This window comes from Callorhinchus milii, unplaced genomic scaffold (assembly GCF_018977255.1).
Source record: "Callorhinchus milii isolate IMCB2004 unplaced genomic scaffold, IMCB_Cmil_1.0 Scaffold12, whole genome shotgun sequence".
NCBI classification, from domain to species: Eukaryota; Metazoa; Chordata; class Chondrichthyes; order Chimaeriformes; family Callorhinchidae; genus Callorhinchus; species Callorhinchus milii.
In genome coordinates, this window is record NW_024704753.1 from 6,785,105 (window position 1) to 6,799,639 (window position 14,535).

The window sequence follows — 14,535 nt, forward strand, 5'->3', positions numbered from 1 at the left end:
TTAGGCTCTGTGTGGAGTAAGGAAACTTGCCCAAGGTTTCGCCCTGCCTGGAATTGAACTCAGGTCTCTCGCTTGCAAAGCGAGTGCTCTAACCACTGAGCTGCAGGACTCCACAAATTTATATACAATGTTGGGATTTACAGTTACACAGTTGAATTTTTGCGTTCCCAATTACATAAAGGACATCAGATTCAGGTTCACGTGAATGGTACTAGGTATGAAGGGTTGTACTTATGAGGACAGGTATAAAAAATTGGACTAGTGGTAACCAAATAAATAGTGAGAGATTATTCCCATGACTTTATGTGGTTAATCAGTAACACAGGGGAATAAACTCAGGTTACTGAAAGAGTTAAGAAGAAGGCAAGATTAAAAAAAATTATTCAGAGGATTATTTGACAAAGAAATGCTTTGCTACAAGTGGCTATTGAGTTTGAGTCCATGACATTTAAAAGGCTGTTGTATAAACATTTGAAGAGGACTAACATAAAAAAGGAAGAGGGAGAATAAACAGGCAATTAATCAGAAATGTATAATTCTTCTTACATTTGTAATTCTTATAATTCTTAACAAATTTATATTCTTGTTCTGGATTTCAGAACGTAATCTTGACTCTCAAGTCAAAATGGAATTGAGGATAGGCCACAAGGGGGCAATATAAAGAGCTGCAGAAGGGGAAGTTATATTGTACAAGAATATTTCCTTAAAAGCTGGAGTCAAACCTCGCATGAATTTGGTTTTGACTTAGAGGCTAGTATTTTTTAAATTGTGCTTTTCTGATCACATATCTTGTTTTATTAGGTGCTCTTAATTTATGCATTATTGAGGAGGTGCAACCTAACATGAGGCGAGCTGGGACAAGATGAAGGACAAACTCATACATACCTCTCTGCGTTCTCTGTCTGTAGATAAATCTAGACATTGTGATGTAAAATGTATTTATGATTCATGTTTATATTTATTATCTCCTTTAAATTTTATTTGACAAATAGTTTTGTGAAAGGAGTTTTCATGCTTTATCTTAAAGTATAAGACCAACAGTGAAAAGCACTGTTTGTACGGTATGCAATATGTAGCCTCATAAGACAATTATGTTTTATTGACACTGTTTTTAAATTGTTTACTTATCACAACGCAACATCTGGTAAACCAAAAACAGGCTGAGAAGCCTTTTCAATAGTGGTGCTATTTGAAAAATATGTACTATATATTTGGTGTTTTTTGGCTTGGAATTTACCTCTGCACTTTTAATCAGGAAAATAAGGTGAATATGTGCTGTAATCACAATACAAGTAATTTTGGTAAGGGTTGTGTAAATATATGGGTATTTGTAGCGGTATGTTATTGCACTGATTAACTTCCATTATCAGCCAAAGTGAATACACAAGTAGCAGAGTTTTGAGGAAGAAAGATAGAACAGAATCTGCAAGGTCAGAAAGACATAAAAGGGAACAAAAATTACCTATACTCCATGTTAATGGTTACTTGTTTTGTACTTTCCATCCTATGTCAGAAATAACTGCATGTCATACCATCTTAATGCGCCTTACTTTACAAACCATCTGTGATTAATAGTCTTGTCCACAAATATTGAGAATTTTTTTTAAAGAAACCACAACAGAATTCACCTGTTAATTAAAATTGGTGTTAAAAATACCCTATTGAGTAAATGAGAACAATTTGAGATGGTTGTTTGTATATTGTTTCTGTAAGATATTTTGCATTTGATAAGGTTTTGGAGATAAAAGGGAATTTAGGAAATTGCACTTATATTTTCTGGTGCTGTCCATTGTGCAAACAAATGCATGTTTATCAGGGGTATAACCATCCTACATTATTTTTTTATAAATGTGCTGTTTCATTTGTTCAGTTCCCTTGTGTATTCTGAGCTATTACTGTTTAATAGGTGCTTACAGTATTTATGACCTGTATGTTGTTGCAAAGTAAAAAGCAGCATTATAACATAAGTAGAGCAAACAATTGACATAAATCAAGCACACATGATTTTGATTTTCAGATAATGTTAAACTAGTTATAGTTTACTACGTTGGTGCTGTAGGAAGAAGAAAAATATACAGGTCATTATTCTTTGAAGCTCAACTCTTAAAATAGTCCCTTTAAGTCTGTAAAATTGACATTTTGCTGGTTTGATAGGGTATTCAAAATACATTAACAGTTACGTTTTTTTTCTACGCATTGTAGCTTTGTGTTTTTCTTAAAACTGCAACAAACCTTGTTACAAATATCAATGTACAGAATCAGTCAACAGACTATAGGACAACATTGCTGTGCAATGACAAATAAAACATCAATAAAGAACATAAATTAAATTGAATGACTTACATGCAGACTTACCTGGAATTATTGGTTGAGCAGATATGTTTTTCTAAATTAATACAACACTAGCTTCATTTTTTTTGTAGTTTTGCAATCCAAATTGTTTAGTTAGTATGTGTCATATGAAAAAATAGATTAAAGGACAAGTTTACTATTGCAATTTATGCATAATTGTTCATTTGTAATCCCACAGAAATGTACTTTTAATTGCTGTATGAGTGAAATCTTCTTGTCAGTGTATTTTTAAGTTCAAATCTATCTGCCTTATCACAATTATAAACTGTTGCATTTTATGAAAGGGAATTTCTGAAGTTTTTGCATCAGATTCAGGGCAAACCTTGCACTATTATGTGCCTAAACTTCATTGCACAGGCATATTTTAACTTTATGGTACTCAATAAATGTTGGATATTTAGCACCTGTATGAATATGTAAGGGGTATACAATTCAACCATTTAGTTCAGGTGTGTCTGTCAATGAACTTTAATTGTAAGGGCTATAAATTCTTGTAGGAATTCCAGGGGATGTACTCATTATTATTGCAAAAAAGAAATTGATTTCATTATATTTAGTAGTGTTACGCAATGCATTACAATATAGTAGACCATTGTTACATTATTAAAAATGTTATTCATAGTTGAAATGTATTTATAACGAGTATTAAATATGCACTGGTAACTTTCAAAAATTGTTCACTCTTTAACAAATAAATTATTTTGCTATATGTTATGAAGTGTAGCTTTTTTGGCAAGCCCAGCGTTTATCTAGTTACACCCAAAGGGGATGGTGGTATTATCTCAACAGCTGCCAGAAACGTATGTTAATCCTGGAAGCTCACAATCCATATTTATTTTGCAGTAATTTAGAGCACTTCTTGATAATGACTCTCCCTTGTTCTGCTAATTCCCTCTGAAGCCGCTGCCACTTATTTGACAAAATACCACAAAGTTGCTATCCATGTGGAATGCATATAGTATAATAATATGGCCATGTCTGTAACCATAGCAGGCCAACTCTTCTGAGGCCTCTCTGTACCTCAAGCTGAATTAGTCAATACTGCATATTAGGTATCTTAAAGCAATTTTTGCTCCACACCATATCCATTCCGTTTGAATATATCAGTCCAGATCCTTGAAAGCTCCACCCCCCACCCCTGCAATCATGAATTGCGAAATGATGAATGTTAGACCATTTGACTTTGTTAGACAACATTCTCAGCTAATACAAAAAGATTTATCCATCATGAATCTTTTTCTGTAGATTTTGTCTTTGGGTTGCTCCAAATGCTCATCCTTTAGGTGTCTGATGTTTTTATGCTTCTTTATATCTGGATTTCTTCTTGTAAAAATATTTCCCTGAAATACATATCCATGTACTGACTGAGAAATTTGAATTGTCTTAATAATAGTGGTTGGTTCTGCCTCATCCTGTCTGGCATTTGCTTAAGGCTCTCTAGACAAAATATGTTTCTTTCAAATGTAATTAATTACTTGCAATGCTTAAAAAGACTATATTAAGAATATTATCCTGATTGAAATATATTTGGCAAACTCTTTCTCATGACGATGGTGCCCTTTTTAAAGATAATAGTGAAAAAGCAGTTAGTGTGTTGCTCAGTTAGATCAAAGTAAATGTTATTAATCGGACATAACCGACCCCCATTTAGCTGTTAAACCTAAGTAATGTTCCATTGTGTTAGTATAACTGAACAAACAATTATTTGCTTTGACATTTTTCTGTTTATATTGTTACCTATTTATTGCAAGTCTGAACATGTTTCCTTATCTAAGCATGAAACAACCATTTAACTCCCAGGTTAAACAGTAACAATATGGCATACAATTGAGGCAACATGCTAAATGTTTCAAGTTATGAAATGAGAGATAATGAAAGGTATGGAATTTTGAGACAGTATTGCATTTTTGAAGACTATTATTCAACCTTGCTTTTAATCTGTGATTGATTATGAAATGTAATAAAAGTGAACAAGTTCTTGAAACATTTGGTAAGTTCCTGATCGGGTTTGTTATTTCAAAACGTCTGTATTTTATCTCTTAGTAGGTTTGTTTTCTTTGTTATGATTATAATTAATTTAGTTTTGTTACAATGTCATTGAATGAAAGAAATCATCTTCTGTTCTACAATAGCTCAAAAGAAAATGGTAAATCAAAATGTTTTATTTAAGAAAATTACTTCAGCAGATGGTGAATAATCATTTCACAGTACTTGAAACTATTCTTTTATGCTTTAATTGTTTTTCATATATTCTTTCATTTACGTGCCTTTTCAAAGATCATGTTCAAAAGTTTATTTGTAGTGTTTGGACTTGCTCTGGATCTAAGTCGAGTATGAAACCATGAGCTGTTCTTTTGTTGAGTAAATGAAGAATTCTAACAGAATTAAGACAAATAGACAGCCATAGAGATACCAAAGGAAACTTCTGCTATTCCACGTTTTCTGTAATTTGCTGGTATAAGGCCTATATATAAGTTATATTATACAAGTTATATATAAGTTATATTAAAATGATATAAAACATGTCTGGGAATATGGCAGAGCATCTGAGACCGGTTGCATGCACAACACGTCCTATGTAGGAACTCGAGAATGCTTTGTGTGCCCTAGACAGATACATATGTAGGAAGTGCCTCGACTCCTTGAGCTTGAGCTCAGAGTTTCTGAGCTCGAGGAGAGGATGGTGTCACTACATAGCATATGGGAGGCTGAAGAGTTCATGGATCGAACGTTTCAGGAGGTGGTCACCGCACAGCCACAGAGGGTTCAGAGGAGAGTAAGTGGGTGACCACCCAGCATGGTAGGAAGAGGGGAGTGCAGAAATCCCCTGAGAGTGTGGCACTCACAAACCGGTTCTCTGTACTAAATACTGGTCAGGGAGATGACACCTCTGGGTCAAAAGTAAATGGATGCACAGGGGGACGCAGGGAAGGGTGTCAATTGGGGACACAATGGTGAAAAGAGTAGACAGGCGTTTCTGCAAACAAAGACGTAATTCCCACATGGTATGTTGCCTCTCTGGTGCCAGGGTTGAAGACATCATGGAACGGATGCAAAATATTCTACAGGGGGAAGGGGAACATCCAGAATTCGTGGTCCATGTTGGGATCCATGATGTAGGGAAGAAAAGGGCTGAGATCCTACAGGGAGAGTATCAGAAGCTAGGGAAAAAGGTAACAAATGGAACCTCAACAACAACAAAACAACAAAATTATATTTGTAAAGCGTCTTTCATGTCTGGAGGACATCCCAAGGCACTGGACAGACAAGAGTTACAAACCCGAGCTGGGGGTCAGGGGGTGGAGGGTGGAGGACAGGAGGGGAAGCAGGGAGATCGAAGGCACGGTCAAAGAGGAGGGTCTTAAGGTGGGTCTTGAAGGTGGCGAGGGAGGGGGTGAGACAGAGGGACTGTGGGATGGAGTTCCAGAGCATGGGTGCAGAATGGCAAAAGGCCTGCCCGCCAATAGTGGGGGAATAAGGCGGGGGACGTGAAGCAGGTCGGAGCCCGCTAAGCAGAGGGAGCGAACAGGGTGTTAAGGGGTTAGAAGGTCTAAGAGGTGGGGGGGAGCAGGATCTTGAACTGTATCCTCTGTGTGATGGGAAGCCAGTAGAATTTGGCAAGGATGGGGGTGATAGGGTTGCGGAGCCTGGTGCAGGGGAGGACATAGGTTGCAGAGTTCTGGATGATCTGCAGCCTATGGAGGGAGGAGTTGGGGAGGCCGACAAACAGTGAGTTTGCATAATCGAGCCTTGATGTAATGAAGGCATGTATGAGGGTTTTGATGGCCTGTGAGACAGTGTCGGAGCCATGTGATGTTATGGAGGTGGGGGAAGGCAGAGCAGGTCATGGCGCAGATGTGGGGTAGAAAGGATAGTTGAGGGTCAAACAAGACCCCAAGTTTCCGGACTGGCTTAGCAAGGTGGAGTGTGCAACCATAGATGGAGATGCTGTCAGCGCCTGAGGTGAGGAGGCACTAATGGGAGCCAATCAGGAGGTACATTCTATCAGGACAGCAGTTGTACTGGAGTCAAGGGTGGAGGCAGAGAGGTAGAGTTGGGTGTCATCCGCATATATGTGGAAGTTGACCCCATGTCTGCGGATGATATCACCAAGAGGGAGCATATAGATATTGAAGAGGAGGGGACCAAGGACAGAGCCCTGAGGAACACCACATGAGACAGTGCGGGGGCTAGAGGAAAAGCCATTTGAGGAGATGAAGTGCAGGCGGTGTGAGAGGTATGATCTGAACCAATCAAGGACATTGCTATGGAATTATAATAACAATAATAATCCTTGCATTTGATATAGCGCTTTTCACGTCTTCTCGACGTTTCAAAGCACTTCACAGAATATGCTGTAAAGTGAATTGACTATATATTTGTGGACAAAATGCGGCAGCCAATTGCGCACAGCAGTATCCCACAAACAGTCGTGGATTGAAAATGATCAATTTATTATTGTTTTGTTTTGGAGGGGTTACTATTAGGCGTGTGGAGTAAGGAAACTTGCTCAACGTTTCGCCCTGCCTGGAATTGAACCCAAGTGTCTCGCTTGCAATGCGAGTGCTCTAACCACTGAGCTGCAGGTTGAGGTGAGAGGAGAGGAGATGGATGAGGATAGAGTGGTCGACGGTGTCGAAAGCAGCAGAGAGGTCAAAGAGGATGCAGAGGCAGAAGGAGCCCTGGTCACAGATGGACAGAATGTCATTTGTCACATTGATGAGGGCAGTTTCTGTGCTGTGGGTGGTACGGAAGCCCGATTGGAGGGGTTCGAGATGGGATTGGCAGGAGAGGAAGGAGCAAAGCTGAGAAGCAACAACTTGTTCCAGGACTTTGGAGAGGAAGGAGAGGTTGGAGATGGGGCGGTAGTTAAGGAATAGAGAAGGGTCCAGGGAAGGATTTTTAAGGATAGGAGTGATGACAGCCTCAAAGGTTGTAATCTCTGGATTATACCCAGTACCTCGTGCAAGTGAGTATCAAAACAGCAGGATGAAACACATGAATACATGGCTGGAGAAATGGTGCAGAAAGGAGGACTTCTGATTCCTGGATCGTTGAGACCAGTTCTGTGGCAGGTGGGACCTGTACAAGGTGGATGGGTTACACCTGAACAGAGCTGGGACCAATGTCCTCGCAGGGAGGTTAACTAGTGCTGTGGGGAAGGGTTTAAACTAATTTTGAGGGGGGAAGTGAATCAGGATGTAGTATTAGAGAGGACAAACAAGTTACATAGAGGGCTGGGAGAGATGAATCGCAATATATTAAGGAATAATACAGAAAAAGAGATTAGACGGGGGAGAAATGCACAACAGACTCAGTTGGTCTTGGAGTGCATGTGTGTAAATGCACAGAGTGTGACAAATAAGATTGGTGATCTGCGGCTCAAGTTGCCAAATGGGGTTATGATGCAATGGCAGTAACGGAGACCTGGCTCAAACAACAACAACAACAACAAGATTCCATTTATAAAGCGCCTTTCACGTCAGGAGGACGTCCCAAGGCGCTGCACAGTTGGGTCATGACCCGAGCAGGGGGGAAATGGTCAGGTGAGGGGAGGGGAGGGAGCGAGGAGGGGGGAAATGGTCAGGGTGAGGGGAGGGATGGGAGGGAGCGAGAAGGGGGAAGAGAGTCGAGAGGGGAGCTGAAGGCAGGAATGGGAGCATTTCCACAAAGGGGAAAGGTAGGGCATCCAAACCTCCCTGGATGAGTAAGGAAATCGGGATTAAACTAAAACAGAAAAAGGTATTTTATCAGCATGTAAAGAATAAAAGGTTAGTCAAAGGTAGGGTGGGTCCATTAGGGACCAAAGAGGAAATCTTCTTGTGGATGCAGAAGGCATGGTCAACGTACTGAATAAGTACTTTGCATCTGTCTCCACAAAAGAAGAGGATGCAGCCAATGTCACTGTATCAGAGAGGGTAGAGTAATTGGATATGAAAAGAATAAACGGAGAGGAGGTACCAAAAAGATTGTCAGTGCTCAAGGTAGATAAGTCACCTGGTCCAGACAGGATGCATCCTAAGTTACTGAGGGAAGTAAGGATGGAAATAACGGAGGTTCGGGCCACAATCTTTCAATTCTCCTTGGACACCGATGTGGTGCCAGAGAACTGGAGGGTTGCAAATGTTAGTCACCTGTACAAAAAGGGCAGAAGGATAAACCCGGGAACTATAAGCCAATCAGCTTAATGTCGGTTGAGGGGAAAGTTCTGGAGACTATAATCTGGGACAAAATAAATTTTCATTTAGAAAAATATGGGTTAATAAAGGACAGCTAACACGGATTTGTTAAAGGCAAATCATGTCTAACAATCCTGATAAAGTTTTTTGATGAAGTAACCCGAGAGAATGTATGAATAGTGCAGTTGATGTAGTATATAATACTACATAATATAAAATTATATCAAACAACAACAACAACAAGATTCCATTTATAAAGCGCCTTTCACGTCAAGAGGACGTCCCAAAATAAAACAATAATAAATTGGTCATTTTCAATCTACGACTGTTTGTGGGACATTGCTGTGCGCAATTGGCTGCCGCGTTCGCCCACAAATATACAGTCAATTCACTTTACAGTCTATTCTGTGAAGCGCTTTGGGACGTCCTCCCGACGTGAAAAGCGCTATATCAAATGCAAGGATTATTATTATTATTATTATATATGGATTTTCAAAAAGCATTTGATAAAGTGCCACATAAGAGACTTGTAAGCAAAATAGAAGCCCACGGTATTAAAGGGACAATGGCAGCGGATACAGAACTGTCTGAGAGACAGAAAGCAGAGAGTGGTGGTGAACGGTTGTTTTTCTGACTGGAGGGAAATGTGCAGTGGTGTCCCCGAGGGGTCAGTATTGGGACACTGCTCTTTTTGATCTATATAAATGACCTGGACTTGGGTATAGGGAGTACAATTTCCAAGTTTGCAGATGATACTAAGCTAGGAAAAGTAGAAAATAGTGAGGAGGATAGTAGCAGACTGCAAGAGGACATAGACAGACTGGTAAAATGGGCAGACACGTGGCAGATGAAGTTTAATGTGGAGAAATGCAAAGTGCTGCATTTTGGGAGGAAGAATGAGGATTGGCAATATAAGCTGATGGTATAATCTTAAAGGGGGTGAAGGAACAAAGAGATCTGGGGTTCATATAAGTAATTCTTTAAAGGCGGCAGAACAGGTAGATAAAGCTGTTAAAAAACAAACACGACACTAGGCTTTATAAATAGGGGCATAGAATACAAAAGTATTCTAGTTATGATGAACGTTTATAATACATTGGTTAGGCCTCAGCTAGAGACTGTGTTCAGTTCTGGTCATCACACTTTACGAAGGATGTCAAGGCATTGGAGAGGGTGCAAACGAGATTTACCAAGCTGGTTCCAGGAATGAGGGATGTCAGTTATCAGGAGAGGTTAGAGAACCTAGGATTATTCTCCTTGGAGCAGAGAAGATTGCTTAATAGAATTCAATAGGGTGAAAAAGGGGAAATTATTTCCACTGGCGAGTGGGTCGGTAAATAGTTGTTAAAAGAAACAGAGGGGAGGTGAGGCGAATTTTTTTCACACAGCGAGTTGTTCAGATCTGGAATGCATTGCCTGAAAGGTTGGTTCGATAACAACTTTTAAGAGAGTCGATAATTATTTGGGGAGGACAAGTTTGCAGGGCTATGGGGAGAAAGTGGGGGAGTGGGATTGATTTGGATAGCTCTTTTCAAAGAGCTGCCACAGACACGATGGGCCAAATGGCCTCCTTCTGTGCTGTATGATTCTATAATATGAGGCATTGTGGCAGTTAAGCAAATATTTACAAGCGTTTACTTCTGCTTATGAGCTCCTCATCCTTCTCTTCCTAAATTGTTTGAAAATTTGCTGAGTCAGAAGGCCATCCTGTTGAATATCACTGATGAGGTGGAATACTGTCATGGTGACTGAAATTACCTGAAGCCATAGTAGCTGCTAGAGCCAGAAGATATTTGAAAATATTATTCAAGGTGTTTATACCAAAATTTCTGCTCCTTTTGAAATCCAAACACATAGAGATTAGTCCATCTGCTGCTGTTTTCTAAATCATTTTGATTTATCTGCTTCACAGATTCCCAACTGTAGAAAGTGCAACCCTCACCATCCCCACCCCGCCCCCCCCACCACCCCCGGTTCCATTATTCATGTACCATTTCAGAGATTGTTTGCTGCATGCGAATGGTCTGTTCAACTTGACCCAGCGTTATTTTGTCTCCCTGTGTGAAGATTCTGACCATTGATAAATCTCTAATGTTTTCATCTTTGAAAAGACTCATGCATGGTGCAGGAAGATTTCAGTTAGAGGAGGGAATAAAATGGAATTACAATACTGACTGTGCTTATCAGGAGGTTGTTTTGTGGTTCCTTTTCCATTCCAGGTTTCTTCTCAAATCCAATTTGTTACATAAAAACAGGCATAAAAATATGATATTTGATAGAACCTCACTCCATCATGTACTCACTACACTTCACAACTGCAGTTATTCAAAGCTGCTAAATCTAAGCTACTAAATATCATTATTATTGTGTGATTGCCTAAAGGATAGCCTCCCCGTGCTAAGTGATCTGCATTCTGCGCATTTGATGGACCAAGCTATCCAATTATTGCAACTGCATACCGATTGCAAAAGTATAATCAATCAAAGGTACAGAAATTAAATTTAGAGAAGGCAATTTTTTGATTTATGAATACCTTTCAAGTCTAGGAGATAGATTCCGTCTTAAATCAGCAACTCTACAGAAACCTGCCTGTGGGAAACATCTGCAAAGTCTATGTTTGGACTTGTTGCAGAAGAATTATCTGATTAACTGTTAATGATTGCTGGAAAAAGTAATACAATGTACATAAATCAGGCTTGAATAACTATGAATTTGGTTTTGAAGGGAGATCTACTATTTGAATGTACTACACTACGTAACTAATATTTGCATCAGTTTGTGAAGGGAATTTAGGACAGACATGGGAAGTATTTATTTATATAAAAAAACACCTTTAACCAAGTTTAGATTAAAAGATTAGATTTTAGCCACAAGCCTCTTATGTGATACATTCTTAAAATCCAATAGGAAAAAATGTAGAATGGGTATTCAGGGAAGGATGTGATCTAATTGACTGAAAGCTGCCTCTCTTGTGATGGACTCGGGAAGGGAAGTCATTTGGTGACTTGAGGAAGAGGAACAATGGCAAAGCTCAAGCCTGCGAGAGTATTATTGTACCTGCTTATTCAGAACACAGGAAATGAAGGAAACCAAATTATCCACCACATTAGACAAGATCGCTCATGTTACTGATGCATATATCCAACAAGTAGTACAATGTTATGATCGGGTTGCAGTGATAATTAATGTGTATTGATATAACTATTGCCCATTCACTATTGATTGCACTTTGAAATTTACATTCACTGTTGCCTGATCAGGATGATAATTTATCTCTTTCTAAAAGCCAATGAGGTTTAGTTTTCTAGATAACTATCAATTACAGTTCACTTGTTCTGATTTTACTTGCATGAAAAAGATTTGTCAAACCTTTAAGTAGTAAATTCTACTTGGAAATGATGATCAGCGGTGGTAATGAATGTTGCGTTTACTTCCCCTGTTTTGCTACTGATGGCTGCTGTACCACTCGTGGCAAAATGCCAATGTAAACAAAGACAACATTGCTGTTGCAGAGAGAGTGTGCACCTCCAAAAGTGTTCTTATTCCAATATCTTCAATGTCTCTGACAACAACCAAAATGCACAAAGTATGCTTACCATATAATGTCGAGGAAGTCTTATTTGGCCATTGGCACTGGAAAGCTCACACCTAACCCATAAAGACCAGCTAAGTTATTTTTCCACAATACACTGTACCATCTCAGTTTAATAGGCACAAATAGCAACTTGAAATCAACAGTACATTATAGCAATGATGGCAGGTGAAGAGAATATATTTATACCACTTACGTATGGATACAGACCTTCCATTAGATTATTGTTATTCAATTCTTGTATTTGCATAATTTATTCAGCTGTGAAGTTCCTTCAGCTAATGCTAACACTTTGCAGGTAACAGAATTATATAATTTAGAATACAGACTGGACGGTGTTTCAAGGATGCATTTTAGGTTTCAGATGATGTTGATGAACCACATGCTGTCACAATTCATAATGTAAAACAGCAGTAGCACGGAATGAGAAAAAGCCATTCAATCCACTCCATCCACAAATCTGTAATATCTAACCCAGAATAGACTCTAGCCCTGACGAAATGTTCTGCTTAGGTACTTCCTAACTCAAAAGGTAATCAAGCAAAACTGAAGAACATTCATCCACAGCCACATTTTCATTATTCAATCCTGGTCTAGCAATCTAATCACTTTGAAAAAGTCTCTTACATGGAACTTTACAAATACCGTACAGTGAAAACCCAAGAAAATGCTATCCTCTTTACAAATGTCAACCATTAGTTACAGAGATCTGTGAGGCTTTGATTTTTGCTTCTAAATCAATGTTGACTGCTCGGTTATAGACTTCCAGCTCTTCAGATGAGCATTGACAATCTTCTTCAATCTTCTATCTTCTTCTATTATATATCTTCTATCTTATATTATATACTTATAAAACAACAATGTCTCTCTGCAATTCAAGAAGGATCTCAATAATCAATTGACATAGAGACATGATGTCTACCTCATTGGAAAGGTCTTGCATCTCGGAGTGACATGGGCATATTTGTTTTTGGATATCTCCTATTGTTCACAAGTTATTTTTAGGTTTACATTTTTTGCTGCAGTTACACCTGGTGATGCCAAGTCAAAGTGGCACTGTAGCATTATACGTCACAGAGCACCTATGTATGTACGCATACACTGCAGTTACACTTGTAACTTGTAAATGCTGTGGCATCATATAACATAGAACATGCACGTAGCCAAGTGGCAGGAACAAAATAAAGAACACAGACAAAGCTAAGCCATGGCAACAACAACAAAATTACATTTTTAAAGCGCCAAGTCCTCCCAAAAGGAGTCCTTCCACATGAGTCCTACCACAGGAGTCCTCCCAGATGATTATAGATAAAGGTGAAATGTGTGTCTCTCTGTGTGTCAATCTACATTCTATATTGGATCCTTTGGTTGCAAGCGAAGCTGCAACGAGTACAGCTAATATCCTATAAAAGGCTTTGCCACATCTTCTCATCACTGAGGTTAGGCTACTGGCCTATAATTTCCACCCCTATTATGTCTCACCCATTTTTTGGAATAACAATAACATTCACAACCTTCGAGTCATCAGGTACAGCTCAAGTGAATTATTAGAACTCCTAAAAATATCAATTATACTTTCATTTATTTATTTTCTCATTTCCTAAATCAAATATAGGGTACATCTCATTTGGTCCTAGTCATAACTTGTAAGGTCATTTTGCCTTAAAACTTAAAAATGTTCAAAATTCTGGAAGATTCTTCTATTCAGTTTTAATTTTGGAGCCATTTCTTTTTAAGAATTTTGAAGAACCTGCTTCCTCTACCTTACTCCCTCCTTTCTGCTTTCAAAACCCATCTGAAAAACCTATTACTTTGACTGCACATTTGCCACATCCTAGTACCCAATCTCTCACCCAGCTCAGGCAAAGAATAAGGACATTTGACCCACCACGTCAATGTCGGCTCCCTGAAGAGCAATCCTTTCAGACCCATTTCCCTGCCCTTTCCCCATGGTCCTGTATGTATATTTCTGGTTCATTCTAGTACATGCCATCTGTGTAAAGTGTTTTGAGACATTCTCCTAAGTGTTATGTATGTGCAAATTATAATTCCACATTAAGACTGAATTTAAGAGTTTTTTACTTAAGATTCTGCACAATCTTAAATTTTAAAGCAAAATGGCCTTACAGGGTAGCGTTAGCTGGAATTTTAGGTCTCTGGTGTTTTGTAGTTAATTAACTCTATGCACTTCATCATAACACATTCCTTACTGATTTCTATCTGTGTGAATGATTCCTGCGCCAAAATGGCAAGATGTGGAATTTAGCTGTCGTCTTAGTTTGTGAAGACTGTACTCAAAAGTCTGGTTAACACATCTGTCATTTCCTTTCCTGTATAATATCTAACCTATACCTTAAAAGATCTATCTGATTGTTAACTTTGCCGTCTACTCAAACATAGCTAAAAAATGTC

At 38.8% G+C, this 14,535-nt stretch overlaps 1 protein-coding gene across 1 annotated transcript in view; it reads left to right on the top strand.

Annotated features, from left to right (window-relative positions):
* The window catches only part of adamts9 (ADAM metallopeptidase with thrombospondin type 1 motif, 9), a 129,779-nt gene extending 126,773 nt beyond the window's left edge, over positions 1 to 3,006 (top strand). The window contains exon 40 of the mRNA XM_007895184.2: positions 802 to 3,006. The gene's annotated coding sequence lies outside the window, so the exon portion shown is untranslated. The remainder of the gene's footprint in view (positions 1 to 801) is intronic.
* The last annotated feature ends 11,529 nt before the right edge of the window (positions 3,007 to 14,535 follow it).